This window comes from Mirounga leonina, unplaced genomic scaffold (assembly GCF_011800145.1).
Source record: "Mirounga leonina isolate KUSES-001 unplaced genomic scaffold, KU_Mleo_1.0 Mir_114, whole genome shotgun sequence".
NCBI classification, from domain to species: domain Eukaryota; kingdom Metazoa; phylum Chordata; class Mammalia; order Carnivora; family Phocidae; genus Mirounga; species Mirounga leonina.
In genome coordinates this window covers 8,966,991-8,988,584 of record NW_023270265.1, presented here as the reverse complement: position 1 = coordinate 8,988,584, position 21,594 = coordinate 8,966,991, and the positions used below count along the sequence as shown (strand labels likewise).

The 21,594-nt window shown below is 37.7% G+C and overlaps 1 protein-coding gene across 4 annotated transcripts in view; it reads right to left on the bottom strand.

Annotated features, from left to right (window-relative positions):
• NRG3 (neuregulin 3) overlaps positions 1–21,594 on the bottom strand; it is a 1,015,909-nt gene that overhangs the window by 545,309 nt on the left and 449,006 nt on the right. The gene's annotated exons all lie outside the window — the stretch shown is intronic.

The window sequence follows — 21,594 nt, the reverse complement described above, 5'->3', positions numbered from 1 at the left end:
ATATCTCTATTGAAAAAAATCACTTTTCATTGTTCTAGGGTATCTGTAAGGTCAAATCTTAGAAATGGAAGGGTTGTCTCCAAGGATAAGTACATTTCTAATTTAGGAACAAATTGCCCTCTATTGTAGCAATTTACTATTCCCCATGCATGTATACTTATTTTCCTACCTGCTCATCAACAAAGTATTATTAAACTCTTTGCCATTACGATGAGCTCAAAAACAGTATCTCTGTATAAATGAGTAGAGCACACTTTATCAGAAGCAAACACAGCCTTCTTTCCCACAAACACATACCTTATGACTTTATATTAATGCTATGATAATTCTTTCCTTTTATTTTGATTTAATCATGGCTTTACCTTTTAATGAGAAAGAAGAAAAATGATGGGGGTATTAATAGTCATAAAAGTTGATGATGATCAACAATTTCTGTGCCCATTGCTGATGCATGTCTGGAATTAACCTTCTCGTCCTGATTGATTTTATAGGAACAGCCAACAGCCCAACTGCAAACGTGAGGGCTCATCAATTAAAAGTATTAAATTTGCATATGTTTTCAAGCTAAACAATATTTTCAAAATGGTCAGTCTTTCCTTTTCTTGTTTGTTAGGGTACATTCATTGTGCTGCACATGACCTTCTGAAAAGCAGGAATGTTAGTAAGAACAACAGCTAGAAGTCAGGGGACACTGTACCCATCCACGCACCAGCCTGTAACAAAGTCAACCGATCAGCCTGGCGGAGCCATCACATGAGTACGTGGAAATAAGGATGCCAGTCAAAGCAGCTGTATGTAGTCTTTCTTGAAAATATGGTTTTTAAGTCATTGAAGAGATTAGAACTGCGGTACCTGGCTGGCTCTGTTGGTAGAGCATGCGACTCTTGATCTCAGGTTTGTAAGTTCGAGCCTCATGCCAGGTGTAGAGATTACTTAAAAATAAAACCTTTAACATGTATCATATGACCTCACTGATATGAGGAATTCTTAATCTCAGGAAACAAACTGAGGGTTGTTGGAGTGGGGGGTGGGGTGGGAGGGATGGGGTGACTGGGTGATAGACACTGGGGAGGGTATGTGCTCTGGTAAGCACTGTGAATTGTGCAAGACTGTTGAATCTCAGATCTGTACCTCTGAAACAAATAATGCAATATGTGTTAAGAAAAAAAAAAGAAGAAGAAGAAGATAGCAGGAGGGGAAGAATGAAGGGGGGAAATCGGAGGGGGAGATGAACCATGAGAGACGATGGACTCTGAGAAACAAACTGAGGGTTCTAGAGGGGAGGGGGTTGGGAGGATGGGTTAGCCTGGTGATGGGTATTAGAGAGGGCACGTTCTGCATGGAGTACTGGGTGTTATGCACAAACAATGAATCACAGAACACTACATCAAAAACTAATGATGTAATGTATGGTGATTAACATAACAATAAAAAGACTGAAAAAGAAAAAAATAAAATATTTAAAAAATAAATTAAATAATTAAAGAGATTAGAATTAGAGCATGTTTATGTTTGTGTTTTATGAGAAAATATCAAATTGTTTAGAACAAGTCAATACCGATTTAAAAGTAAAAACAGTTATAACTTTTGTTTCCTAGGTATAAAGAAAACAATAAGGCTAAAAGTGTTAAAGTGACTGGGAAAAGTGAAACAGGATATGGAATATTAGGAAAAAACTGCCAAGGTTCAACTTCTGTGTTGAGAACAACAGCCTCAAAGAAGCAATTTTACAAGACACACTGCTGAATAGTTCATTTTTTTTAATGTGACATTGAAAATGTGGATCTTTCAGAGTACAAAGGAAAGTCATGAAAGTATCTTCAAAATAAGTCAATAACACTTTTTTTGTGACCTTTGAGATTAATATTTTATAAGAATCCTGTAGATAAAATGGAAAAGTGTTTAAGAGGAAAAGGAAAATTAAAAATGCATATATGAAGACTCTTGTCCATACATTAAGCCAAAATTGAGAATTTATGATGACATAAGTCTTGGACTGAATATTTCTTTCTCAAGCTCAAATGACCCTCACTTACGATATTAAACAAATACACCATTAACAATCAACCCAAATAAACCCATGCCATTTATTGTTAATGTTTGTGTTCCTTATCTCCTTATATCAAAAAGACCATTAATAAGGAGCCATATTAAGAATAATGGTACAAATATCCAAACACCAAAGGAATTTTTAAAAAAGATTTTATATATTCATTTGTCAGAGAGAGACGTGCACAAGCAGGGGGAGCTGCAGGCAGAGGGAGAAGCAGGCTCCCTGTGGAGCAAGGGGCCCGACGTGGGACTCGATCCCAGGACCCTGGGACCATGACCTGAGCCAAAGGCAGATGCTTAACGACTGAGCCACCCAGGTGCCCCAGGGCAATTCATTTTATAAATGCATCTCATTATACATTTTTAAACAAAGTTTATATTGTATCTTCAAATCTAAAATTATATCAACTAAAACTTTATAGCAACAATTCCGTACTGAGGTATTCTAATTTACTTGCCTATAAAACATTGTCCCTCACTCTTTGTATGGATTCTCTCTATTTTAATTATGCTTCATCTGACTCAGCCCAGTGAAGAGGGGAAGCTCCAGGCAATGTTTTGGAAAAGGTGTTTGGTCCACATGCTTTCTGACACATAACCTACCAGTGAATGTCAACCTACAAGTGCATATTAATGTATGTTTCTCGTTCCAGAATTATTTTTTATATCTATTCTTCTTTAATCATTTGTGTTGACTGACTCAGAAAACAGGCATGATAAAGACACAGAATCTTAACGGATACAAAGTTTATTAAACTAAAACAAAACCCCACTATGAGCCATGTATATAAAAAAAAAGCCCTAAAGTACAGAAAGAAATTTTTTAAAGGGCGAAAAAACAGACCACTCAAATGTGAACAAAATTAAATAAGCCAGTCAATATTAATATAATAGAATTAAGGTATTAAGTAAATTAACGGTGACAGCTTATAGTGGTAAAATTATATTCAGAATTAACTATGTCACCAAGGTTTTATTTGAAATGAACAGTAGATTGATGTTTAGCTATGCCATGAAATCACTTTTTAAATACAGAAGAGGTGAATTATCACAAATACATTCAATTGGTAAAAGAAAAGACATAAAGGATATAAGCAACAAGAGTAATTTCATAGAAAGATTGTGAACTGTGTCTCTTTGGGTTAATAAATTGCCTTTTTAATGAAACAATTAGAAAAAAAGATATTATTTATTTGTCTATGATGAAAATCCTTACTATTCCAAAATTGCATATTTAGCCATGTAGGGATGTATACATGTGGTCTCTATGCTTATAGATCAGAATCTCAGATTATAATCTCAGATTACAATGGTAAAAACTTTTGAGATATAATTTCAAACAATATTCTCCTATGTTTTTAATCTCTGCCAAATAATATTGGGTCAAGGAGGAATCAGGGGCACAGAACCAGCCTATTAAAAAAAAAAAAATTGCAGGTAGCTTCCAAAAAAAAGTCATGGTGTAAAGTACTTTTACTATTGAAAAGAAAAAAGAAAAGCTTTACACCTAATTTAACTAAAATGACACCAAAAAATGAGGTCAATGCTTTAAAAAGTACATTAAGAAAAGGGAAAAACAAATAATTTTAATAAGAACAGTTGGCTCTTGAACAACACATGGGTTAGAAGGTGCCAAGCCCACATGCAGTTGAAAATCCCCATATAACTTTTGGGTCCCCAAAAACTTAACTATTGATAGTGTACTATTGACCAGAAGCCTTAACAATAACATAAGTAGTTGATTAACATGTATTTTTTTATATTATACATATTATATACTGTATTCTACAATAAAGTAAGCTAGAGGAAAGAAAACATTACTACGAAAACCATAAGGGAAAGAAAATACATTTACAGTACTGTACAGTATTTGTAAAAGAAAAAAATCCATGTGTAAGTGGACCCATGCAGTTCAAATCCATGTTGTTCATCTTTAAATAAATATTGGTAAAATCCGGGGTGCCTGGGTGGCTCAGTCCATTGAGCATCTGACTCTTGATTTTGGCCCAGGTTGTGATCTCAGGGTTCTGGGATCGAGCCACCACATCGGGCTCTGCATTGAGCACGGAGCCTACTTGGGATAATACCTCTCCCTCTCCTTCTGCCCTTTCCCCAACCCCTCTCTTTCCCTCTCTTATTAAAATATATATATATATATATAAGTATATATAAATAATATATATGTGTAAAATTCATTGAAATCTGAGAATACATTTCATGGCCTGGTAAATGTACTCAATTGGAAAAAACCCCACTTAAGTATTTAGAAAAGAGAGATAAGTCAACTTCGATTGTATGATAAGATTATTAAATAAATGGGGGCACCTGGGTGGCTCAGTGAGTTGTTAAGCATCTGCCTTCGGCTCAGGTCATGATCCCAGGGTCCTGGGATCGAGCCCTGCATTGGGCTCCCTGCTGAGCAGGGAGCCTGCTTCTCCCTCTCCCACTCCCCTGCTTATGTTCCCTCTCTCACTGTGTCTCTCTCTGTCAAATAAATAAATAAAATCTTAAAAAAAAAAAGATTATTAAATAAATTGACAACACTCTTCTGAGTTACAGAAAAGAGAAATGATAAAGACAAGACTGAATAAGTTGACAAAATAACTATCTTACTAAAAAGGATCCTGATGATATACTGGTAAATTCACTTAAAATACAAAGCAGCTTTAATACAGCTGTTACACAAATTGCTCTGAAATTTGGGGAATAAATGGAGCCTTTTTAAGGTATTCTGTGAAATAAAAGTAAAACTGATATCTAACGTTATAGACTTTTAATAAAAAAATTAAGCCAGGTCAATTTCACTAATGAATATTAAATTAAAATTTCAAGTGCATTATCAGTTGTTGCAATTAAGCAATGGGATTGTTTATCCTACGCATAAAGAATATTTCTATACAGGCGAAACTATTAGTTTAATACATATGAATAGCTTAACGAGTATAAAGCATTCCATTGGATGTGTTTTGATAGAAAAGTCTATGCACAAATTTTTATCTATACCAAATAAAATAATATATTGAAACTCTCTATAGTCTGATGCAAAATAAATAGGTAAATTAATTAATTAATATACTTAATAAGCATTATCTTATTTAATATTGATTTGAACTTCTGGATCAATACGATAGTATGGGAAAACCAAATAAGAAAATGTAATAAGAGAAGTCTGTAAAACAAAAGATGCATTATTTTCATACCGCCTGATTACAAGCCTACAAAAGGCAACTCTAACAGAAATGTTTAGCTCGTAAGGTATCCAGATATAAGATAAAAATACAAGAATCAGTACATTTCTTATGTCATTATAAAAAATATATAAGAGCTACCAGTTAAGCAATAAAATATATAGGGTAACAATCAACAAGGGACACGGAGGAAGACATAAAGAAATCTACAAACTACCAAGGGAGTGTTAAAGAACCCCTGAATAAATGCACAGAAATACCACATATATGAAGGAGAAAAATGAAATATTATGAAGATGAGTATTTCTAACCCAAACTAGAAGACTCCATGCAAAAATATTAATAGTGCTTATTCCTAGAGCAAACTGATTTTTTTTTTTTTTATTTTCAATCTGCATTCTAGGGCACCTGGGTGGTTCAGTCAGTTAAGCGTCTGCCTTCAGCCCAGGTCATGATCCCAGCGTCCTGAGATCCAGCCTCACATCAGGCTCTCTGCTCAGTCTGCTTCTCCCTCTCTCTCTGTGTGCTCTCTCTCTCTCTCTCTCTATCAAATGAATAAATAAACCTAAAAAAATAAATAAATCTGTATTCTATAAATATAATAAGTTTGTAGTTCTATAAAATAGTATCAGTGAAACAAATATAAAATTTAACAGAATGTTTTTTCTTTAATAATTTAAAGATCTCAATGTTTGAATAAAATAGGATAGTGAAGAAAAAATGATTGAACTACAGAAAATAAAAAAGCCCACTCAAAAGTAGAGCTAATTAAAGAAATGTGGAATGGCATAGAAGAGGAAATATTACTGGGCGCCTGGGTGGCTCAGTTGGTTAAGCGACTGCCTTCGGCTCAGGTCATGATCCTGGAGTCCCGGGATCGAGTTCCACATCAGGCTCCCTGCTCGGCAGGGAGTCTGCTTCTCCCTCTGACCTTCCTCCCTCTCATGCTCTCTGTCTCTCATTCTCTCTCTCTCAAATAAATAAATAAAATCTTTAAAAAAAAAAAAGAGGAAATATTACTTAAACTACCTAAAGAGAAAGTTCATAAATTTACACACACATACTACACACACACACACAAATACTATACATGTGATAAGAAGCACATTCACACATGAGAGGAAATGATTCTTCAAGGATGATTTTTATCACTTTTTTGATATATGAAATGATCATGTGTTCTGACTTGTCCAGGACAGTTCAAGTTTAATTCACACAACAGTCTTACAAAACGAGTGCTGTTATTACCATACATTTGGCAGAGGAGAAAACTGAGTAAAGTTAAATGAATTTTCCTCTTCTTGAAGCTAGTAAGTGATAGAGTGACATAACTTTTGTTTTCATTCTTTTTTGATAGCTCAATGAGTGATACTGCACAGCTGTCCAAACCAGAAATATGGTGGGTCCCTTTGAATCTTCTCCTTCCCTCTTACCTTTCTTCCTTCATTAGCAAATATATCTTGGTATTCACCTCCTTCAAACCTATCTGGTATTTTCTCTCTACATTCTCACTGCAATACTTTTTTAAGGTCACGGCCTCAGCTTCCGTTTCTTAATCTAAAAACTTCCCCTGATTCTTGCTCTTTTAAAATGATGAAAATATGGCTCATCTGCTATAGTTTTGGTATGAGAAGCTCATATTCCCCCAAGGGTGCTAGTTAATTTTTCAGGCAATGAATATGGAGAACAGATAACATTAAAGCTTCTCAGACTTGCAGACCTCCAAGAGTTAGAACCAAGGTGGGATGAGCTTGAACTCAGAGTCTCAGGAGCCAGGAGGCCACAGTTCATCTCTCTCCACATGGCCCAACCTTCCCTCAGGTCCAGGTTTCATCCTCGGTCCCCCAGTAGGGAAGCATCCTTAGGACGAGCAACTCATTTCAGCGCAACTCATCACTCTGGGGGGCTTGGAGAAAGAAAGATGGGGAGATGCCTACCTGAGCCTAATGAGTCTTTACCAGTGTTCCTTCTGCTCCCCATCCAGGTTTGTTGCCTATGTTTTCTAGGTGGCCTCAGCCTTATAGCTTGAGGCACCATGGTGAACACTGGTACACCAGGCCACATATGGGGAGAAGTAAGAGCAACATCCTACTGGTTCCTTTCCCATGTATCCCTGACAGCCACACCAGCCACCTCCTACTCTAGGCTTTAGACTGCACATACTGCAAAGTTCAAAACCCCTATGTCCCCCAGTGGTTTTTCACAGGGGTTTTTCCCAATGTCTTCCCTGTATTGATGCTTTTTCTCCACAGTTACTTGTGGTTGATGCTTGGGAGGGTAGAAGTGGCACAACATCTAAGTAGGAACATCTCCTTTCACTTGGACTCTCCCCTGCCACTAACATGCTCTTTCTGAACCAACAAGAAAGACAAACACAATCACTCTCCATAAACAGCTCAAGAAAGTCTGCAAGCCCCCAACTGCCACAAGTGGCTGAAAGCCCAAATTTCCTTTTCCTCTGGTTGTTCAATTGTTAGAGGGTTTTTTGTTGTTGTTGTTATTGTTGTTGTTTTTACCTTCTTAGTCCAAACAGAAAGAAAAGCTGGCTGAATTCCAGCAACTACAAGTGTTGTCATTGCAGTTATTGCCACAAGGTGGCACCACTAAGGAAACGGTAAAGCTACCAAAGGATCCTGATCCATCAAGATTTGCAAGTTTTTGTTTGCAGAAATCCCAACCTAGTGAGGAATGGAGAGTGGGGTTAGTCTCTCTGCTTCTCAGGATTATAGGATTTTTAAAAATTCCTTAACCAACTGAGCCACCCAGGTGCCCCAGGATTTTTTAAAATTCCTAATCAAAAGTCCCAAGTAGAGAAGCCAGGAGAGAATGTTCCACCTCTACTATATGACAATACAAAATCAGCTTGGTCTCTAAGTTCCAAATTCGAGTCTGGATCACCACTCTATTCTTCCACCTTCTCCTTGTGAGCTCACCTTTGGAGCTCTTGGTGTCCGTCCCTGCTGTGAACCTTAATCAGATCATTCTTTTCCTCCCAGACAAGACCCCTTCTCTTTGAGTTTGGAGACGCATGGTTTCTTCATCTCCTCTCTCCTAAAATGCCTTGAGCTCCTTATTACATTAATTGTTCATTCTTCTCTAGAACTCTGCACCACAAGGGATCTACTGGAGGGGCAGGCTAATGCAAACACACACATACAATAGACACACACTCACACACACACATACCATTTACCCTCATTCTGCAAGATTCTGAGTGCATGCCTGCCTCATATTTGCAAAACTAAGAGGGTCTGTTTAAATAAAAGAATGTCCGCTACAAGACCACTTATAAAGCCTGACTACACAGAAAATAAACTGGCAGCTTCTATAGATCAAAACATATAATACATGCATAAAATTAACATGTTACTCGCTGGCTTAATACTCTTTCTTGGGGGTGCCTGGGTGGCTCAGTTGGTTAGGCGACTGCCTTCAGCTCAGGTCATGATCCTGGAGTCCCGGGATCGAGTCCCGCATCAGGCTCCCTGCTGAGCAGGGAGTCTGCTTCTCCCTCTGACCCTCCCCCCTCTCATGTGCTCGCTCTCTCTCATTCTCTCTCTCAAATAAATAAATAAAATCTTTAAAAAAAAATACTCTCTCTTGGTTTTCTATTGCCTTCAAAAAATTCACTTGTTAAATAAAAATAAATAAATAAAATAAATAAAAAATAAAATAAAAAAATAAAAATAAAATAAAATCTAAGTTCACTTTATGTCCGTAAGAGAATGTTTTCTCCTAACTTAAGGCCCTGCTCCTTGGGAGAAATACTAATTGTCCAGCCTAAACCTATAAACCACAGATGTGGTATATAAAATCCCTCTAACATAACAGAGACCTGATGAGACCTTTGGCTTACAAAACCGTTCTGGATGAGATGAGCATAGGACCAAGTCATGCTGCAGGTACCCAGGGATTATTAAGCAGAATAATGAACTAGTAAGGTAACTAGTAGAGACAGAAGTTTCCAGAAGCTTCACAAACATATTCTCAAATGAGTGTGCATGAAATTTGCTTAGACACAATTTCTGAGCTGCTTATGGATGATGTATCATGGTGGCAGGATTTTGAAAAGACCCCTGTGATGGGGAAGACAGGTTCCCTTTGTGTACATGAAAATTTAGTTACTGCTGTAAGTGTGAACGTGGACAGCAGCATGGGGTATCATCTGGGACATTGTCAGAAATACAGAATATCAGGCCTCACTTCAGATCTGCTACACATGAATCTTCAGTTAAGCAAATTCTCCAGAGGATTCACCCACTCAACATTTGAGAAACACGAGTCTCATTCACTGTTGCCCCAATTCGTCTCAATAATGGAGTCATCTGAATGTGGGATTCTTGGGTGCCATCTTAGGGCACCTGAATCAGAAGTTTCAGAGGAGGAGCCCGAGAATTTATTTTTAACCATCTCCCTCAGTGATTCTTACAATCACCTTAAGCTTGACAAGACTGAAACATCAAGAGCATGAAACAAAACTGAGATTGGCGCTCAGTCCTGTCACCTGCTGGCTGCCTATCCCTGAAGAAGCTACTGCCTTCCCTCTCAGAGCTTCCTTCATGACCTCAAATGGTGATACAACGTCCCTTTGCAGATGTAATATGAGGGTTAGGTCGGCAACCATGAAGCAATGTATTAAGGGTCAAAACATTCGCCTTGCACTTAGTAGGGGTGAAATAATCGATGGCTATTAGCATCTTCCTTTCCTTCCCTTTAACACCTCAATTCCGCCCTCTGAAAAACGCTGGTGGTGGGAACTGCCTAGAGTTCTTTTCATTTATCAAATGTATCTTTACTGAGGAGGTGGCAGGTTCCAGAAGCAAAGATGAACTCACAGCCTAGTGGGAGAGTCAGTAGGTGAACAGGAATATTATAATAGAAACAGAAATTTTGCTCACAAATGAATCATTGCATACATCCAGATAATGTTTTGGTTAGCTTGTGGGGGAAAGAGATCAAAGCTACTATTTAATATCATTAAAACAATCATTATTCCTTTCACAAATGCTAACACAGGCAGAAAGGAAAGAGCTTTCCAGAGCACTGAAAATAAAACCTTGTTGCAGAGAGTAAGCCTTCCCTGTGACGTCAGTTGTAGCTGTAAATTAGCCCAGCAGCACACCCCAAATGGTAGCAAAATTATGACCTTATTTAAAGCAGATGCTTTATCAGCTCATCCTTTCCGTCAATTCTTCCAACCTAGTGTTTTTCACTCTCCATTGTCCTATTATTCACCCCTATTTTGAGTCTGTTTTCCTTCTGAGGGTGGAGCCACCTACTGACACACACTCCCCTCCCTCCCGAGAGTTCCTAATTGAATTTCTGCCCTTCAGGAGCACAGGGTCATTGGGATGAACTTGCTGTCAGAGGGCTCCAAGGAGGCCAGGCTCTGGGCATCATTTCTGTGTTTCTACACCACCCTCTCAGAGCAGTCCTCTGCCCCAAAGCCTGGCGTTTGTTTGTTTAATGAAGTCTTCTGTTGAAATAGTAACTCCTTTCCCTGATGCTAGCTATAACTGCACTTATGATGCGTTTAAATGAAAAAGTAGCCTTTGAGGAACTACAAAGGCACCCTTTTTCAGGAACTCTAACAACCTTTCTTTCTCTGGTTTCTGCTGTATGTGTGTATCGCTGCACATGTCAAAATGCCACGTGATGCATTCTTTTTTTTAAAGATTTTTTATTTATTTATTTGAGAGAGAGAGAATGAGAGAGAGCACATGAGAGGGGGGAGGGTCAGAGGGAGAAGCAGACTCCCTGCTGAGCAGGGAGCCCGATGCGGGACTCGATCCAGGGACTCGATCCAGGGACTCCAGGATCATGACCTGAGCCGAAGGCAGTCGCTTAACCAACTGAGCCACCCAGGCACCCCGCCACGTGATGCATTCTAAGGAAACTCTACATCATTACCTTACTTTGACCTCCTACGAGTCTCACAGCTGCTCTGCTAGAGAAAAGAAATACTTTGTACTTGGGAAATGAAGGACATTCTACTCAAATGTGCCAATAAGTATCTTCCAACTTCGCTCCCTCACATCCTCCCTGAATAACTCCCCAATGATCGATGGTCAAGGCATCCTTTAAATGGATACACTTAATTCATTAGGAAAATTTTTAGTGCCAGAAAAATCCTTACTTATACTTAAGATGTTAATAAATTAATTTTAGATGGTAGCTACTAAACGGTCTTTGCAAATATTTCATATATGTAGATAAAAATCATAAATTAATTTTGGGTAAATAAAAGGATTCTTTTTTTTTTTTTTTAAAGATTTTTATTTATTTGACAGAGACACAGCGAGAGAGGGAACACAAGCAGGGGGAGCGGGGGAGGGAGAAGCAGGCTTCCCGCAGAGCAGGGTGCCCGATGTGGTGCTCGATCCCAGGACCCTGGGATCATGACCTGAGCCGAAGGCAGACGCTTAACGACTGAGCCACCCAGGCACCCCTAAAAGGATTCTTGATTTCATAATTTAATCAATAGGACACTTACAGGTTTGAAAAAACCATACTCTTGTCTGTTCTTTCCACTCACTATAAAAATTCAGAGTTTGAGAGAATTAAATTAAAGATGTCATTATGTCCTGATATGTATTTGATAACCATTTGGACACAAGAGAAGAAATAATTCAGAAAAGAAGTTACCAACTGCAGAATTTATGTCATAAAACTGATTATTCTTAATTGCATTTAAAACACATTTGAAATTTCCTCCCTGGGGTTTGAAGGGAATTTCCTCCAATAGCAGCTCAACTCTATGCCTTTGTTGGCAAACAAGAGCAGGCTTCAAACTGAGGGAGGAATAGGCTCTTATCCTTCCAAGTGCAAATTCGTGTTACTTCCTCTCAGAAGCTCTTCCTGGCTTTAGGACTGACCATTGATTTTTGGAGTCTCCTACACAGATATGGACTACGTACATACAGATCATATAGACTGGATGATATAGGTCACAGAACTTGTCACACTGAATTGAACTAGAAAATGTCCATCTCAACCCCTCTCTTATTAGTTTTTCTGAAAACATTCATCACTATATTCCTACCACCTTCCATTGGACCCTGAACACTGAATATGCTTATTAAACACTGGTAGAATAATGGGAATAATATATCAAATTGCCATTTATTTTTTAGTGTATGTATGGTAAAACTAAGCATACCTTCTATACCTGTCACATATGACATACATATGTATAAACATACCTGTATCACTCACATATGACATATATCTCTGAAAAAGATATTCTTCAAAGCATGCTTAATGCTTTCATTTTTTTTTCCTGTTTCTCCTTTTAATTTTATCCTTAATTTCTCATTTTTTAAAACTTGAACAGGGGATTTTGTATGTAAATATACTCGATGAAGATATTTCTTCGAAGTTTACCAGTCTGGTAAGGATTTCCCTACAATCTCAAGTGTAGGCTTTGGTGCCAGTGATTGTCAGTGTTTGCCCATCATGGAATTCTAGCACAATAGATTGTGGGGACTTCTTGGTGCTCCAACTAAGAGCAAGTTCAGTAAAGGAAGAGGTGCTTTATTCTCATTTGCCATTGGACCTCAGTGCCCTGCATGATACCAGATACCTAGTAAGTATTCCATATATGTATGAGTGTGTGTACGTATGCATGTTCAGACTATTTTCCAGGGGCACATGGGTGGCTCAGTCAGTTAAGCATCTGCCTTCAGCTCAGGTCATGATCTCAGGGTTCTGGGATCAAGCCCCACATCGGGCTCCCTACTTAGCGGGGAGCCTGCTTCTCCCTCTGCCCTTCCCTCTGTTCATGCTCTTTCTCTCTCCCTCTAATAAATAAAATCTTAAAAAAAAGCAGACTAGTTTCCTGATATTCATAAAAGCACCAGAATAGCTGTGATCATGAAAAAATAATAGAGTTGTAGAAATGTACTTCAAGATAAACTTCAGAAATGCTGTCTTCAGCTTATTTCTGTCGACAAGGAGGGCCTGGCCCTCCTGTCACATTTCTTAATTTTCACAAACAATGGCTAGGTAGAAAGGTAATTAAAGACAACACTAACTGGATGTTGATGTGTACTTGCACAGCTGCGGAGGACAGTGGAGAGACCCTGGGCTCTGGGAGCCCCCTGCTCTGCTTTCTCATCCAGATCTTGCTGGTACTTGGTGACTCAGAGAATGCTCAGCTGATTTGGAAAAGGGGGGGATAATAATACAGAGGTGGTACAATCTTGTGAAATTTATATTAAGAAAAACACATAGAGCATACGTGATCTTCTATGAATTTGAGTTTCATTTGAATTACAATTAGGGCAACCATATGTCCTACTGAACTTAAGGTATTCCTGGTGTAGGCTTATTTTACAGAAAAAAAATTATTAAAACTGCCATTTACATCTCAAACATTTTTAGGTTTGGATGACAACCTATATGGTCATTCAGATTATAATATGTATATATATGTGTGTGTGTGTGATTATGCATAGACAATGTGATCTGGTCCTTAAATATTCTTTTATATATATTTTTAAATAGATGCTCACACCAAAGTGAATTGAAAAGACATACCATCCTCAGGAAGATGGAAATGTTGCCTAAAGTTGTCAAACAGGCAAAGAGTTCTTTCCTCACTGGATGAACAGACTCTGCAGAAGTGTGGTGCATATTCTCTCACTGCCCCAGGAGCCTAGACAGAACATCCCAGCCATCTTGGTCCTGTTTTGAGAAGATCTTACTGGAATGTTTGCCTGAGAAGCCTGCATGGCAGGAGCAGTGTTACCATATCTAATGTTGGTCACCTCTGTACAGATAGACCATCTCTAGCTAAAAGGATATTTATGGATATGTTATCAGTTTGTTTGTTTTTTTTTAAATAAACTTGGGAAAAGAATCCATAATTCACTTAAACTGTGGCAAATGTGTCACTAATTCTGGCTGAGTCTGGGAGCTCCCAGCTCGCTCCAACCCAACAGGTCTGCGATCCCCACATACAGGAAGCAGGTACTTAGGGAGGCAGATCCAGGGGTTGCTGTGGAGGGTCCTCAGCCAGAATGGCTTGAACAGTCCGAGGGGAGGGGAGTTTTCTGCATATTCCTGTCTACAGAACAGGGAGAATTTGCCTAACAAAAGGTAGCCCCTTGTTCCTGCTTTTCCCCTAAGTTTACTGCTTGAATAATTATAATGACCCTTGATTCTGAAAAGTGTTCTTGCCCATGATCCATTATTACTGTGTTTTTTAATAATTTATCTGGGTCAGTTTAACTCTCCTTAGTGGGTCTAAGCTGAACTTCATGTGCTTAGGAGACTCTGAGTATACCCATCTTGAAGCTCTGGCACAAATCAAATGATCTGCAAACAAAGCTGTGCAGACAGCAACATACGCACCTTATTATATTCAACCCCACTAACTCCATTAAATTCACTATCTGTTTATACCAGACATTTTACTTATACCAGTCCTCACAATGATCCTATAAAGTAGGGATATTATTGTCCCCAGTTAACAAATAAGAAAACTGAGTCACAGAGAATATGTGTAAGTTGTCCATGTGCTAGTTAGTGGGGGAGCACTGAATCTAACCCACCAGTCCAAATGGGAATCATCAACATAATAAAGGCAAGTTACATTGATGAAGTAGGAAAGGAAAAACATTTTTTCCTCTTAAAGCTATATTCAGCAAGAAGAAAGTCTTGGAACATCAAGAACCGGCTGCAAAATTGGGAGAAATAACAGAAATTGGCTAATCTGTCAGAGTATCCAAATTAGCAGTGAGAAGCCTGAGCCCTCAGAAAGCACAAGGAATTCTCTGGCTTGCCCTTTCTCCCCTTTTAAAACCCGAGTCTCCTCTTAATCAAATATACAGATGATACCCACTCCATTTCTCTCACAGGATTCCAGCAAACATGCTTTGGTTTGGTTTCAATATAAGCAGAAGGGAAGAAGAGGAAGGAACTGAGGATGACAGTATCACTATATAATAGTATCTGCTGTGTATTTAGAGTTTTTTAGATGTTGCTACTTTTCATTCTTGTATCAATCTTTAGGACCAGTATTTGTCTGTCTGACTCTCTTTTCAATACAGGACTGGAGGTTCTGGTTAAATACCTTGCAGACAATCCTCATACAGCCAGTATAAAGGCAGAGCTTTTAACTCAGGACTCAAATGCCCACATTTGCCTCATGTGCCTCTTATCCCAAGTCATATAAGGAAAACACATTTATGCCAATTCCTTGATACAACAAGAAACGCAATCAGAACAACCACCTCAAGAAACGCCATTGCACTTTTCAACTAGAGCGGCCAATCAAGTTAGAAAACATTAAAATAAGGGAAGAATCTTTGACCATTAACTAAAAAACACGTTTTTATTCTCTATCAAACGTGCTTCTCTTGTCTTGTGCCCAATATTTAAGTGGCCCTTTGAGAACACCAGCTTGGGTCCAGTACAAACAGGTTAAAATAGAAGTAAACCAATACCTACGTGTCATCAAGTGGCAAAATTATGTCCACTGTGCTGCAGTTCTTTGCTTTTTGAGCCACTGAGACTCTTTTCACAAACTTCATCCACAGAGAAGAGACACACAGTTATCGCTTGGCTCGTTTCTTTACGTCAGGGGCAATCAATAGACAGCCTGTTATGAACACGGCTATTGCAAATTACTCAAATTATGTCTGGACTGTGGCAAACATTTTCATGAACATTTATCTAATGAACTTGAAAATTCTTCTGAGGCTCTTCACCCTGTTATCCAACTCCATTCTGCAGGGACTTTGCCACTAGGCCTGGATTTAGAGATATTTCAGCCTCCATCATCTCCTGCCAGTGGAGTTCAGGGATATTTGCCAAACTCCATTTCCATTCTGCCTTGCGTCAACTGTGGGGAATCATTAGCTGCTGTGCTCAGAGCACTTACTGGAGAACCATTTGATAAAGAGGACCCTCACTGGGTGGGAGAGCTAATGGATCTCCAAAGTGACAGAGCAAAGCACTGACAGGGAGGGTCCTGTAATTTTATATAGTTTATCATTGGGAAATGGTTACACTGTGCCCAGTCAACGCTCTTAAAAATAGAAGCTTTGATTTCAAAACCTACTCAGGCAGAATGAGACAAAGTAAGGAAGAGCAACTCCTCATAAGGCTCCCCCTCCTTTCCATTGCTTTCCCTGCTCCCCAAGTCCTGGGAGCATTCCACCCATATCACTACTGCCCAGTCCATCAGCCCATTTATGGAAGTACAGCTTCAGGCAATGGTTGCTATTGGACTGCTTCTCTCTTTTTTCTAGCAGTTCCATATTTCAAACGAGTCAAGCATCTTCAAGGGAATTGCTTGACAAATTTCCAAAATGATCGCTTCAGATCAAATTCAGCTAAAATGCTATCCTCCCAAAGTTTTGAAAATCCATTTTTACAGCAAGGCTGGCGAAACATCTAATGAGCTTCAATTCAGGGGAGGCACATCCTTTTAACTTGAATTTGGCCTCAAAACAAGTTTGGCCCAGTCAAATGTCTACCAATCTTTTCAGTCACAATGGCTTCCTCTTTCACTCTAGTGAAATAAATTACGGATAGCACCATTTCCCAAGTTCTTAAAATTTCTAGAAATGACATAAAAATAAATATGTTAGAGAATATCCTGCTTTTATTCAGAATATTTTGATTCAATGAGTTTCTAGTGACTTGCTTTCCTTCTCACCCAGCTTTATTTCTGTAGGATATACCTTTCTATTATTTAATCCAATTTTTTTATGTTTCAAAACACACGAATTCAGCATGGAAAAGAATTAGTGTAAAAAGTGTAAATGAATTATTAATAAAAGAAGAAGCACACACATTCAAATATACTTGGTAGTATTTAATCTGGAAGGGCTTAATTGGAAGTTCTCTTATCAGCCTAATAATAATGAACTATAATGACCTTGATTTAACAGAGACAGGGACACTATCTATCTTTCTTAATGGAAAGATGAGAAGCAAGGTCAAGTGTTTTAACCAGGTATTACATAAATGAAATACATGTGTAATGTGCAGATCTTAGAAAATTCATAAGGTTTGAAGAAGAAAATAGTTGTAAAACCTATTAGTCTTTTTACTAAGCTCTTTTTTAGAATTGGATTGTTATTGTATGTTCAACTTTAGAATATCCTGAGTTTCATATATATAACATGATATAATGAGCATTTTCATGTCCTTAAAACATTATGAAAATTCTAGTTAGGCTGAATTCATCCAATGCATGGATGTGTTCTAATTTATATAGAATTATAAATTCAGGGTTTTTTCCTAATACAAATAAATCTGTGGTGAATATTCTTATAAATAAATCTATATATACATTTCTGTACACTACATTTTTAGAAACAATGTAAATATTTTGAAACATACTGAAACATTACATACAGAAGATACTTAACAAAATGTACTCCCTCAGATAGTGAATGAAAATGTGCTTTTACTCTACTCTCAGCAAACTGGTTTTAAAAATCATTAAGTATATAACAGGGAAAAAAATTTAATTTGCATTTCTTTGTGAGGCTGAGTATTTTTCATGTTTATTGGTTATTTGTATCCCTTTTTAAGGGAGGAATAAGTTCCCCTTGTTGCCCATTTTCCTACTGAGACTTAATTTTAGTGTTACACTAGTTGATCTATGTAACTCATTAGAATATTAATTCCTTGCCATATTATACAGTTTACTGATAATTTGTCTATCTTTTAATTTTATTTCTGATTTATGGGATTCAGACCAAAAAGCAATGGTCTGTCAGGCTGTTTATTTTTTCCTTCCATTGCTTTTTGTTCAAAAGATCCCTTCAATTGCTGACATAAATAAATATGTAATTTTATTTACTGTTTTCAAGACTTTATTAATTACATCAACTCTTGAATTCATTAAAAACAACTTTTCATATAAAGAAGGAAAGTAAAAATCCAAATTTGATTTGTTTTACCTGATAGCCAACCAAATTTACTGAGCCATCAGCCTCTCATTTTCCCTCCGATTTATGGATCTCTCCTTACTCTACACTAAGTTCCAGAACATACCTCGTTCTGTTTCTGCCAGTCCGTCAGCCAATGATCTAGGACGTTATGGCATATTTTAAATTCAGCAAGACCAAGTTTGCCTATTTATTTTTCTTTAAAATCCCCTTTGTCAAGTTATTTTTAGAATCTTGGTATTGCTCTTAAATTTTCATTAGCTTGCTCTGTAATTTCTAAATACTAAAAACGGCTTTCTAAAGATACACTAAAGAGTAAGAAAATAACGAAGAGAAAAATATGAAACCTCCCTCATGCTGTTAACATTTTTGAGCATACACTTTAAGGATCTCCATCAGAGATGATCTAAGTAGGTTTGCAACTATTCTTCTTAGGCAAGTAAACAGAAAAGTGTTAGAGCATGATCAATCTTTCTCAACATAGAAAAAATTTTTTGATTCATAGGATCACAATCAGGATTTATCATAGGATTGCAATTTACTTTTAAAATACTAAAAAGCATAATCTTGATTTCTCTTAGATCTGAATGTCACAAGTAAAGCATTTAATGAGCTAGATTCACAGAGACCCCTACATATTGCTGGTCTAATATACTAAATTGTGTGTTTTATTTAACTTGAAACATGGCCCAATTGGTAATTTATCACAAAGATACCCCTGATAGCATGCCAGTCTCGTGAAAATACTTTCCCTTGTTTTCCTTACTTCCTGACAACAAACTACTTCATTTACTCCAAGTGCATTACAAAGAACAGCACCATTTAATTCCTAAATTCATTTCTGGATGTATTTATTTAACAATACCTTGGTGATAGGAGGTGCTCAATAAACATTTGCCAAATGAAGAAGAATGAATGAAACATACTACTTAAATAGAGTGCAATACAAAATAGCACATTATTAATAACTACATGGGAATTCTTAGAAGTGGCTGATGCAGGAACAAATGTAAGCTTTTTATTCACGGCAAAGCCCAGGAGATGAAGAGTGGGCACACGCGATGTGTGATTTATTCATACACTCTAGTAGGAGATTTATAGGCATCTATTAACCTACTCAAGTTCCAATTCTGTCTTAGGCTGTTTTTTTTGTCATGATTAGCTATGTTGTGACTCTGTGTTAAATAACAGGTTGTCTGTGCTGAAATATGCAAGAAATATGAAGACAGAAGTTCAAAAATTATATATATACATCATTCCAGCTAAATCATAGACGTATCTCTGCTTGTGTAGGCAAAAAAATTAGACATGCATATATGCACAAAAGCAAAAGATATTTTTTCCAGACCTGAGATCCATTATCATAGACTAGATTTGTCTCCCAAATAATTAATATGTTGAAGTCCTAACCTCCAGTAACTCAGAATGGGACCATATTTAGAGAAAGGGTCTTTACAGAGATAAGTTAAAATAGGGTCATGAGAGTGGACACTAATCCAGTATGACTGGTGTCTTTATAAGAAGAGGAAATTTGAATACAGACACAGAGGGAAGAAAATGAGAACACACAAGGGAGAAGATGGCCATCTATAAGCCAAGGAGAGAGACCTGAAGGAAACAACTCTGCCAATACCTGGAGTACAGATTTCTAGCTCGCAGACCTGTGATAAAATACATTCCTCTTGTTTAAACCACTCAATCTGTGGAACTTTGTTACAGCAGCCCTAGCAAACTAATACATCATGAACTAATCCAGAATATAGTGAGATTGTATGTTGAAAAAGAATAAGAACTATTTTTGTTATTTTCAACATTCTCAGTTTTCAAAAAGATCAATCATACCCACCTGGGTACTGTGGTGGGGCCTGATCTGATCCTTCCTTTGGGTAAAACACCATCCCAAAAGTCACTGCTTTAGGTGAGACTTCTAATTAATCGCTCCACCAATCGATTAGGAATTCAGACTTAATTAACTGCATCGCCCACTTCCACATGGTGATCTCTTTAACGTATGGTTGAGTATTTATGAGAGCTTGGATACAATTCATGCTTTGAATGGGTAGATAGCTCTTGGCTTTTGCCTTGAGGTCTTAAAGTCACTTGTGTGCTTTCTACCTCTGTCTACACTGACCTAATAAATATAACACAAGAAGAGGGATGTGGGAAGGAGCATTCCCACTCCCCTTCATCCCCAACCCAATTTCATAGGACAGAAATAGGGTGTAAATTTTGTAAGTGGGGTAAGTGTAATGGCAATCCCCAAGTCACATGGAAGCCATGCTCTCAAGAGTGAGGAAAGGTCCTGGTTCTGTTTATCTTGACAGAAGACAGAGATCTGCCACTGTCACTCATCGGCTCCTTCAAACCTGTGTCACCCACTGGGACAACTCATCTTCCTCGTGGACTGAAACTGGCCCTTAGAGTCAGGCAGGATTTGCCAACATGTTCCAAGCTCCTAACTACAAGGCGCATTTCTCTGTGCCATCTTTTTTTTTTTTATTCTTATGTTAATCCCCATACATTACATCATTAGTTTTAGATGAAGTGTTCCATGATTCATTGTTTGTGCATAACACCCAGTGCTCCATGCAGAATGTGCCCTCCTCAATACCCACCACCAGGCTAACCCATCCTCCCACCCCCCTCCCCTCTAGAACCCTGTTTGTTTTAAAACAACACAGAATGAAGTTTTATAATAGCAATATATAGAGGGAAAAATCGTAATTTTCCATTCTTCATGATTCAGAATAATTAATTTAATAAGTGTGTCATATGAGAAGAGTAAATAAAGAGAAGGAAAGGGGTGTGGATATATATGATCACTGAAGCATATACAATTGAAAGAAAAAACAAATTACCAGGGGTAGTGCTGGAAATAAAAGCTCAGTGGGAAATATTTTTTGGATGCTAATTTGATTCTTCTATGGAACCTTAAAGCTGCAGTGCCTACAAGTGCACTATTTATTTCAACTTGTTTTTATTTTTAGCACTTATATAATAACCTTAAGTCTCTAAAAACCAATTAAACACCTCCTGATCTCTACTGGGAATTTTCCCTAAGTAGTTCTCTACCTAGACTATAACAGGACTATGATTTCATTTACAACATCTTGCTGGAGAGTGTTTCATCAAGAGAGGTGTTAAAAAAATAATGAAATTAATAAACGAGGGCAGAATCAAGATGAGCTCCAGTCTTCTCTGGACACAGTTACAGTCTGGGGTTTGGTTCACAATCAACACTGAGCCGATAGATCTTAGATGAGCAGTTTGCTTTGCCATGCCACATTCTGTAGTTTTAGAAGAAGGTATTATTTCTTAGTACACGCCAATGTGCCTAAGTCCTGAACCAAAAAATGCAGCCTTCTAAAGTGAATAAATAATTATCTCTATTAAACTGGTAGATATAAAAGTAAACCCTTCTTTGCTTAGTCAGGTAAAACTCAGAT